Source organism: Chiloscyllium plagiosum, chromosome 22 (genome assembly GCF_004010195.1).
Source record: "Chiloscyllium plagiosum isolate BGI_BamShark_2017 chromosome 22, ASM401019v2, whole genome shotgun sequence".
NCBI classification, from domain to species: Eukaryota; Metazoa; Chordata; class Chondrichthyes; order Orectolobiformes; family Hemiscylliidae; genus Chiloscyllium; species Chiloscyllium plagiosum.
Window position 1 is genome coordinate 34,831,361 of NC_057731.1, and position 11,181 is coordinate 34,842,541.

General features: G+C 38.8%; 1 long non-coding RNA gene across 2 annotated transcripts; it reads right to left on the minus strand.

The window, feature by feature from the left end:
• Positions 1 to 1,309: 1,309 nt before the first annotated feature.
• Positions 1,310 to 9,138, minus strand: LOC122560972. 2 transcript variants are annotated; one of them, XR_006314869.1, is made up of 3 exons: positions 9,026 to 9,138; positions 4,483 to 4,593; positions 1,310 to 1,609 (listed from the first exon to the last, which is right to left on the minus strand). It is a non-coding gene; the product is annotated as an uncharacterized LOC122560972 (long non-coding RNA). The 2 variants fall into 2 exon arrangements; XR_006314868.1 differs by lacking the exon at positions 9,026 to 9,138 and adding an exon at positions 8,926 to 9,000.
• Between the last annotated feature and the right edge of the window lie 2,043 nt (positions 9,139 to 11,181).

The window sequence follows — 11,181 nt, forward strand, 5'->3', positions numbered from 1 at the left end:
TTTCAAATCAGCTTTCTATGTTGTCTGCTCAGAACTTCAATTTGTGATAACATTGTACTTGTGATTTATCACTTCATCAGCAGTTTTCTTTTCCTTGAATTCTGCTTTCATCTCTCAACTTGGTGCCTACCTTTTCCACATCTCCATGCAGGTTTCAGTGCCTTCCCTAATGCTGGTGACATTGAACAATCGCAAATATTGGTAATGTTTGACTGTCATTGTGGTGCAATATCCCTCCTGATCCTTCTCAATCTCTTTGCAGTCTTTGATATGGTTGACTTTGCCATTCTCCTTTATAGCATCTCCTGTTCTCTAGCTGAGTGGAGCTATACCTGTCCGGTTCTACTTTGATCTACCCAGTGGTAGCCCGTGAATCTCTTAGAATTGATTAATTTTGGTTATCTGCACAACTACCTTCACAGTTTTTTTCCTTGGAGAACATCTTATTTCTTGTTGATGTGCTACCCTTTGGTAACATTATCCAATAGTACTCTGCCAGCTTTCACATGTAAGCTGATTATAATATGCTGTATCGAATCACCCATACATTGCACCTGTGTGTGCTGAGCTTGTTTACCTCACATAATGTTACAGAGGCATACAGGTTTACAGCACAGAAACACATGCTTCGGCCCAACTAGTCAATGCCGACCAGATATTCCAAATGAATTTAGTCCCACTTGTCAGCAGTTGGCCCATATCCTTCTAAATCCTTCTTATTCACATATCCAGCCAGATGCCTTTTAAATGTTGTAATTGTACCAGCCCCATCACCTCCACCACCTCCTCTGGTAGTTCATTCCATACACACTCCACCTTCTGCATAAAAAACATTGCCTGTTAGGTCCCTTTTAAATCTTTCCCCTCTCACTTTAAATCTATGCCCTCTAGTTTTGGACTCTGCCACCCTGGGGAAAAAAACCTTGACTATTCATTCTAACCACACTCCACATCATTTTATAAACCTGTATAAGGTCATCCCTCAGCTATTGACACTCCAGGGCAAACAGTCCCGGCCTACTCAGTCTCTCCCTACAGCTCAAACCCTCCAAACCTGGCAACATCCTTGTAAATCTTTTCTGAACCCTTTCACAATCTTTATTCTAACAGGGAGACCTGTATTCCAAAAGTGGAAATTCCTTGTGGTAAACCTGACAATGTTGAAGTCACTGACTTTAGTCCACGTGAAAAGTTCTGTTCTTTCACTCCTTCTAGGACACTGTTCCAGAATAACTAGAATATTTGCCATGGTTCGGAGATGCCGGTGTTGGGTTGGGGTGTACAAAGTTAAAAATCACACAACACCAGGTTATAGTCCAACAGGTTTAATTGTAAGCACTAGTTTTCGGAGCACAACCACCCCATAAGGTCCCCATAATCTCAAAAACTACAAACTTACACCTCTGTAGGAATGTCCATGCCTATTTCTGTTGGAGGCCATCTGCTGCTTGAATTCGATCAATGCTGTTGATACCTTCAGTCTTCACTATTTCAATGCTGTCTTCTCTGGCTTTTCATATTGTGTCCTCCATAACTTGGAACTCATCGGACCCCTCATGTAATCTTCACAGAGATTGGGAAAATCAAATTGAGTACGTATGTTGTAAACCTGGTAGTGTGTAATAAAACAGGTTTAATAAATGATCTTAGAATAAAACACCCCAGGAAACAGTGAACTGAACATGGTAGAATGTAGAACTCAGTTTGAGAGTGAGGAACCTGGGTCAGAAACAACTGTGCAAAATGTAAAAATGAGAAACTATGAAGAAAAGAAGGTAGACTTGATAGATGGATCAGGGAAGCAATTTAGCAGAAAGGAAAGGTGAGGAACAATGGCATTCATTTAAGAAAGTAGTTCATGACACAATAAAGATATATCCCAATGACGAAGAAAGATTCCAATAACGGATAAACAAACTATAGTTAACCAGAGAAGTTAGGAATAGTATCAATTTAAAACAAAAAAAGTATAATGTGGCAAAAATTAGTGGGGATGTTTTGAAAACCAATAGAAGAAGACCCCAAACAAAAGGAGAAAATGAACTTTGAGGGCAAACTTGTAAGTAACATCTAAACAGACAGTAAGATCTTTAAATATAGGAAAATGAAGATAGAAGCCAAAGTGACTGTTGGCCCCTTGAAATATGAATATGGAAAATAATAGTGAGGAACCTGGAAATGACAGAGGAGTTGAATTAATATTCTGCATCAATCTTCAAGAAACATTTCAAAAATACTAATTGATAAAATGGTAAAATGGGGACAAGAAATAAATACAACCATCAATAAAAAAAAAGCACTAGGGAAACTAATGGGATGAAAGATTGATAAATCCCCTCGAAATGATTGGGTGCATCTTAGGTCATCAACAGAAGTAACTATAGAGATAATGGATGAACTGGTAGTAATCTTAAAAGAACCCTTACATTGAAGACACAAAGAGTCTACTGAGGGATATAGGCAGGTAAAGTGAATGGGCAGTGTAATCTATAAGTCCATTTAAAACCAAGATGAGGAGGAATTTCTTCTGTCAGAGGGTAGTGAGTCTGTGGAATTCTTCACCACAGAGTACTGTTGAGGTGAGAAAGAGATTTGTAATCAGTAAGGCAATCAAAGGTAATTATGGGATAATGGTAGGAAAGTAGAGTTGAAGATTTCATATTAGCCATGATCTATTTAATGACAGAGCAGACTCAATGTCCTATGGCCTGGCTCTGCTTTCTTTATTCTGATGTGTACCATATCTTGCTCATCCAACAATCCTCCATACTTACAGATCTATTGGTACCCTTGGCCAAATGGCTTAGAATTAAAGTTCTGATTCTCACGTTCAATTCCCTCCACAATCTTGCTACTCTGTACTTCAATAATGTTATCCAGTTTCAACTCATGCAGTCATAGCATTGGAGTGGCTCAGAATATATTTCAAGTGTGAAAGATAAACAGAGTGCTTAAAGCACTCAGCTACTGGCACGGTGGCACGAGTGCCTCACAACGCCAGAGACCCGGGTCAATTCCTGCCTCAGGCAACTGGCTGCGTGGAGTTTGCACATTCACCCCGTGTCTGCATGTGTTTCCTCCGGGTGCTCCGGTTTCCTCCCACAGTCCAAAGAAAATGTGCAGGTTAGGTGAATTGGCCATGCTAAATTGCCCGTAGTGTTAGGTGAAGGGGTAAATGTAGGGGAATGGGTCTGGGTGGGTTGCTCTTCGGAGGGTCGGTGTGGACTTGTTGGGCCAAAGGGCCTGTTTCCTTCTAATCTAATCTAAAAAAAAAGTGACCATAGCATGAACAAGGAAGTAAGTCTACCAACCCGATTTTAACCCAGTTTCTACCTTTTCATTGTGGATTTAGAAAGGTTCAAATCAACCTCAGTGGTTTGGAACAAAGGTAGTTTAATTCTGAATAGGACTTTTCAACTTTTCATTGAGACCGAGCATTCTTTATAAAATGTCTCCTTTTCAGTTGCCTTTTGAGGAGCATGACAATGGGGGAGCTTTGTTAAGTGTTCTGGCATATCATTGGATAATATTCAAAATTCAGTTGTGTACCCCCTCCCTTTGAAACTTGTAAACAAGTCAGCATAGAGACAGGATGGCTGGCAGGGTGTCATTCAGTGTTTTGTCATAGGAAGATTTCTGTACAAAACAAGCTGGGTGACTCATTCATAATATAATGAAATTACCTCATTGCTTCTAAATTACTGACCATATTAAAATCTTACAGAATTATGAAATGAAAGATTGTACTTGTGACTAATTGCATTTAAAATGAAATGTGGAAGGTAAATACTTAAAAACCATTATGACCTTTGTTGGCTTGAGGACTATTAACTGAAAAGATAATGTCAAAGCATAATTTTAAAAGGGAGAAGTTTCTAGGAACATCCTGATAAAAATCAAAAAGGAGCCTATATATAATTGACTGTGGTAATAAGCAATGAACTATAGCCCATGACACAGAGGATTAAAGGACGAAGCCTGTATTATATCAGTTATAATACAGGTTGTACTCTCACATTAAGTGAGTACATGTTGGTCCTTGTTCTGCTTTGGACATTTGAGCATAAAATCTACACTGGTGAATGTGACACTGTCAGAAATGCTGCTTTACAAAACAGCCATTAAACCAATTGCTTCCTCCACCTTAAAATGCTAAAATAATAATGCTTAAAATACTGCCCAAAATCTTACAGATTTTGAAGCAAAAGATTGAACTTAAGAGCAACTACCTTTATTTCAGAATCTTAGTAAGTAGCAATTTAAAAGCATGGCTCGAGGGGAGGGGTATTGGGTAAGTGAAGTGCATGTGATGGTAGATGTTGCATGCAATAGTGAGAATGGTGGGGCATGAGCAGAGCAGACAAGAGTGAGTGTGAGCTAGTAGAGAAAAAATGGTGAGACTTACCCAGGAAGAGTGGAGAAGGGCAATAATCTACTTCCTACCCTACTGCCATTCCTCCAGACACCTGAAACTGCACTAACCTGGCAGCATGGATCAGGCTGGAAGGATCTGCTGTCGTGACCTCCTCTGCCATCGGATGAGAACATCCCTCCTCTGTACCATCCCTTCCACCAGGAGCTCCAGGTCACTGTCTGCAAACCAGAGGCATCAATTTCCTCTTTATTTGCCAAATTTGGAACAAATTGCACACACCGTTCCTGGCAGCTTCTCATTGATAATGCTTGACCAAGTAGACAATGGTCTTTTAAAGATGGCACTGGTGTCAGGGATCCCAAGATATCCCGGGAGTGGTGAATACTTCTGGCTACAGCCTGTGGGAGATTTGGGATAGAAGAGAGGTGCACTGTAGGCATGTGGTAGGTACCTAATGAGGAGAGTTTGCAATAATAGTGCAAGAAAACAGAGATTTTCAAAGAATACGGAGTGAAACCTTTTATGAAACTTGACAAAAGTGGCACTTTACCAAAGTATGGTAAGTTGAAGCCTATTATCCTTGATATGTAGATTCTATTTCAATGGTATTAGCAGGATATTGATGCAAGTTCTACAGCCCTCTTGGTCTGCAAGCTCAAGCCATTGGAATTGAGCTTTTATTTCTCTTTGAAAGAAAAATTTGGGTTTCCAGCCAGCCAAAAGACCAAAATCAAAAAATATTTTAAAAATCTAATGTAGTTTTTGTGACAATATGTAAATGCAAGTCTTCTTTTCTACTGTTAGCATTTTGTAAGACATAGAATTGAAAAGTAGAATCAGTAATATATCATATGGAAGTGCTCCCACCTATTGTTTTTGTTGAAGTTCTAGCATTGCTTCATAGGATTCTGCTGCATGATCACACACCTCCTGCAGTCTTTTGATTTGATCTAATGTGAGAACAGATAATTTCCAGAAACATATTTGGCCCAAATGAAAAACAGCAGCTCTGATTTTAAAGGAGGATATATTAGGGGGAAATGTTGATGGCTACAAATATAATATTTTCCAACTGCTCTTGCTCCTGTAGAAAGACAGAGTGAGCTCGCATGTTTCAGGCAGAGAAGCCCTCTGCTAAGAAACTCTGTGATTTATATACAGTGACACGTTATAGGCAAATACATTTATTTCAGCAAAATAATTATGTGCCCAATTCTACCCGGATAAAGAAAATTAAAGTTGGGAAATGTAAAAATTTAAGAAGTAGATAATTGACAATGGGCTGGATTTTTCAACTGAGGGCAGGAAACAGGAAGCTGGACTGTTCCCATGCCCTAAATCCCTACCCCTCATTGGAATTTTCAGGGAGGTGACCCTCAGTGTCCATGGAAATAAGTTCCCTGTTCTGTTACGGGCAGTAGATGGTTTCTCAAAGCTTGGTGGGGACGGGAGCAGTGGGGTAGGGAATGAGGCTTTCCAGCTTGAGAGGACCAGCAGGTTGTGATAGCAGGTAAATAACAAGGAGGTGTACTCTCCTCAAATCTTTTAAAAATTAACCTTTTTTCAGTGAGGCTACCACTGCAGTCTCGGGAGTGGAAGTGTAGGTAACTGGAAGGTGCATGAAAAGTCCTACTTGTCCTCCTTCAATTGAGCTCAACAACTCTCTGAATGAACCTAATCAGCTAGCCAGGAAATTGGGGCAGGCACTCCTGCCAGCCAAGAAGCTGCCTCCTCTAAATACCCAGCACTAAGCATGACATCAGGTAACATCACACCTGCCAGCTGGCACTGTGATTTCTGGGCCCTATCTGTCTCTATTCTTGTCACTGGCCAGACCAAACTAAAACTGCTGACTAAACTTTGTGGAACGAAGCCTCCCCGCTAACTTTCAAAGTCAAAAGAGGTAAGTTTGAGTCGAACAAACATTGAATTGTGTTAGTACCAATCTCAAAGCAATGCTACTGTCCATGAGAAAGTATATGGATGTTGAATAAAAGCCACTTGAGGCAATAAGATATATTCCAAGATGTCAGGATCTCCTGACTTTAAAAGGCGAGTTCTACTTTCCTCACATTGATAATTAGTTATTGGGTGTTATGAGTGTCCAATAGTGGTCTTCTCACTTCTACAATACTGAGTACCCAAATTGCTAAGTTGATTTTACAATGAAAAAATGCACAAACTCAGCATTTTTTTCACGTTTGTACAAAAGAGAAACATTCCAGAAGAAAATGCATCATCCACTAATATGTCTTTTGTTTCATTACTTTTCCTTCACAATTTGAATTTAGGTTTTTCCTCTGCAAGAAATGCAGGACATTCTAGTGCATGCACAAACAAAAAATGCACTGGTTCCAGCTTGCAGACTGGAGAGGAGCATTTAACATCCTTGTGAAGAACAGATCACTTTGGACTATCACTAATATTACAAATAGTAAAGCAAAATTGAGCCAGTGCAGAATACAGTGTGCACTCAGCAAGATGTAGGTCCCTTCAATGTCATGCATGCTTCCCTCATCACAAACAGAGGCCTAAAGCTAAATGAATCTATCCATTAACCTTTAGCCTGTTGCTCGCAGCACTAAGCACCCTGAGTAGAAAAAGCGAAGGAGACTTGGAGGAAATATAAATATGGGGTAGTTCTGAATTCCCACAAGGTAAAGGAATTCACTTAATTCTGCCATGGATGGCAAAATTTAAATTGCTCATATGTTTGTAATTCATCAGGCAGACACGAATCAAAAAAGCTGTGTAGTAGATTGACTGTCCTAACATCTCATGGGTTTTGCAGACACACTGTGGAACAAGCAATCAACTCCGCTGGTTTAAGCACCAAAGCATGACACTATGATCTACAAATCTTGGTACCTGGGTTTCCCTTTAAAACTCGTGGAGCCCTCCCTGGTGACTGCTGCATCTGACCTACAATGTCAGTGATGCAATAATAGCAAACACCGTTTCAAGAACAGTGAAAAAGATACAAATTGCTCAGGCACTTATCTTGGTATTTTTTAATTCTAGTCTCAAAGTAAGCCTTTTCTCTTCACAGATCTTTTTGCCATGTGTTTTTAATCAAACGTTAGCCACATGCATTAAGGTAATTCAAGTGTTGATTAAAATGTGTGAACACGTTCGAGCATTTTCTGGATTATGTTTCTTCTTCTTTCCCAATCCTGTTTCTGCACTTAATCAAAGCAATATAGACCTGGCACCATCACTGCAGTTTAGTACTACAGCATGTCCGGAGTAGCAGATTATATCACTAATGATGGAGTCTTCCAGCCCAAAAACAGCCGCTGATAATAATTTCAAACATATGCAACCAACCACATGGGAAGACTATGGAGGATATAAATGGATAGGCAATCCAATTATGGCATTTATCCATATGAGAGTGCCATGCACATTAGCAGGATTTGGAAATTATACACAAGGGATTCTAGGCCGAATCCTACTTTTAAGCAAATCAATGCACCTGTGACAGGTAATGCAAATTTGTTCTGAGCTATTGTGACTTTTGATTGATAATATGTATCTGACAATTTATTTCTTGACAAACGTTGTGCCTAAGAATTGTTCATTTGTCCAATTGTAAAATTAAAATACCGTACAAATTAGATTGAAGCTAGTTTGACGCCCATTGGCATGGCCATTAGTAGCCTTGGATCTGGAGCAGGATTGTAATGTCCAGCCTTTAAGTAGGTACACATTGAGATCAATTGGAGATTTTGTGAAAGGCTGAGAAATAAACTGAATTACTTTCAGACTTTATAGTGCGAGTACATTGATGTGCAATTCTGAAATTGGAAATAATGCATTCTGGATGGCATTTAATGCATATCAGATCTCTATGACGTCTCTCTTAAGGAAGGCTCCTTTAAAGAAGTGGCCACTTCAGTACGTACAGACCAGCCTATTGAATCCTATTGAATCTGACATAGGATAACACTGATTACAAAGAATGCAATTGGCAATAAGGAAATGTCAGGTCTTCCTTGCAATGTGACCTACATGATGTCTAACCACTAAAACCGAAGTTCAGGTGACCAATATCAGAATCCTATGACTAATTAGGTTGATAGTATATACTTGCTTATCTTATCTCATATACAGTTAAGAATCTGGCATCAGTGTCTTGAGGCACAGCCTCAGGTCACATTTCTACTAGTTACCAAACAAAGAGATACTGATATCTATAGATTAAAGTATTACTAAAAAGCCATCCAACTGTCCTTGTTACACATTTTTTGTAGGCACCATCCGATTGAACAGTTGATCATACCCTGATGGTTATAGAATACTGTTTCCTACACTGTATTCTCCTTAGAATGCATTAGCTATTGGAAAATTATGTTGGATATTACTGGTTGATTTACTCAGTTGGTAAAATCTTAGGCAATATTATACTAGATTCCAGCAAGCTGGTTAATAGCAAATTGAACATGAAAATCACCTTCTTGCATAAGGCTTGAATCTGTTAATAAAATATACACAAAGCAGAGAAAGCTCAATAAATATTAAAATAAGCAAATAAAAAAGATTTTACATACCTTCATACTTTACTATTCTGACCCTTTACGCTGCTACTCTCACATCTAAGCACAAACCCACACACACTTAGACAAAACCTTTGACTTTCACTTTATTTACCTCATTATACAGGCACTGTCCGTGATCTGCCAACAGTCACAAGCAGAAATGAGAGTTTTCTATTTTTTGGGACTCGTTGTACTATTGCTTGATGCGTTGTGTTCCAACGTGTTGAACCTATGCAAAACATTATTTACAAAAATGGCTTTACCATACGTAAAGTGGTGTGCCTTGGGTCCAGTTTTATTAGCAGTATGACTTTTGTATGCAGTTTATAATGCTACCCTTGTTATTCTGCCAGAAATGGGCCATTCCAAACCTCTGTAATGAGGTCTGACTGCATAATATTTTAACAGCTACAGCTTAGTACTGGAGAAAGTACTTTTCAATAAACACAATGGGGTTAACATAATTTCACCCCCTAATAAGATCACTTTTCTCCAGAGACTTTTTTCCCCCTGTGGCAAATAAGTTGATTGTTCTGGGTTTAAATGTATTAAGGAGAAAAATGCCAAAAACAAAACATGATCTGGAGTCAGAGGTGATACCCTGGGAGCAAATCATTACAGGAATAAGCCACAATGAATACCTCATGTATATTAATGGTTTTATCTGTAGATTTCATTAAGAAAGGTTTAATACCAGATAAAGCAAAACCTGTTCGTCTTTAGCCACCAGTAGACTGTTCAGTTTTTTTTTATTAGGGCAAACAGCAAATTGTTCCTTATTTTAAAAAAAATCTCTCTGGGGAGTCCATCTGAGTGTTTAAGTTATGAAACCAGGAACTGATGAGTTGACAAATGTGGCAGCTTTGGAGTAAATAAATTATGATTTGTCGGGGGGTTGAAGTGAGACCCAGATTAATCCAGAAGAAACTGGATACTAATGATGGACGGTTCAGACTTGGCTGTCATTTCCTGTGGTAATGGCCCCGAGCTGTCAGAACTCCATGGGAGTTTGAGGCTTCTCAACAGAAAAAAAATTAGGGGAGGATGGATGTTGTAGGAGTCCCGCAGTGCGTGGAGGCAGAATCTAATGATAGGAAAGACACATTTCCTGAAAGCCTGAATGTCTTGAAGAATGGGGAAGTATGACAGGTGACAGGGGAGTTGAGTGGCAGCGAATGCCTATGTTCAAGAAAAGTCTGACAGGAGTCAAAAAAAGTCTGCAGCAGTTGAAGACCCTAAAAACTACAGCTTGCATGCTGTTTATGAAAGGGAGAGATGGACAGAGGTACTTTGATTTTAGAAAGCCATGCTGTCTCACTGGGCTGAATTTTTGAAGTCACACACAGCCAAGATGCTGTGTTTTATTCCCTCTGGCAAGTGTCCTACCGAAACTAAACAGCACTATTTTCTATAACTCTTGATTGCACGGTTCTTGACTGTGCGCAATTTCAGTCGATAATAATTACAATAGATACATGCTCAGTAAACCCTGTTATGGACTGTAGTTCACCAAATGTGAAATGCTATACAATCATTTGAATCAATTTTGTTAATGATATTAATGTACAGTATTAAGGAATTTTTAGAAAGGCTGATTTGCATAGCTTATAAAGAACCAGAGTAGTATATTTATTAAGGAAAAATACACTGCATCTGGCAGTCACACAGTAAAGAGGAAAACAGTACTTTAGTCACAAGCTGAAGAGCTTTTCTCACAAGCTATTAGCTTGTGTTAGCAGAGGAGGAATTAACACCTTGCTGGGGGGCTTAGCTTAAATTAATGGAATGAATTATATTTAAGTACATATGTATATAAGCCATTGTCAGATGAAAATAATACAAAATTCCCCAAGTGCCTGACGAGGTTCATACATTGCAATATTCACAATTAAGTTTAATCATATTTAAAATTTAAACTTGCTGTGTTTTCCACCAAGTTAATTTGCCTGACAATTAAACAAATTCAATATTAACCAACCAGACATTTAATGACCATTGGGTAAGGTTGTTTTCTCAGTGCCATGTTAGAAAATTAATAAAGCTTGTTGGCTTTTAACAAAAGACCTTAGAAATTGGGTATAAGAAATTTTGCAATGTGGAACAGAGCCGTAAATCTTTCTCTAAAGAGTACTAAGATTTTATTGCAGGTAGTGCATAAATAACTGTTTCCTCTAAAGTAGTTCTAATGAAGGCTGGCTTCCATGAACTTTGACACTGAATATTCATGTATTTACTTGTGATAAATAATTAGGCTTGTGCTGTGGATTA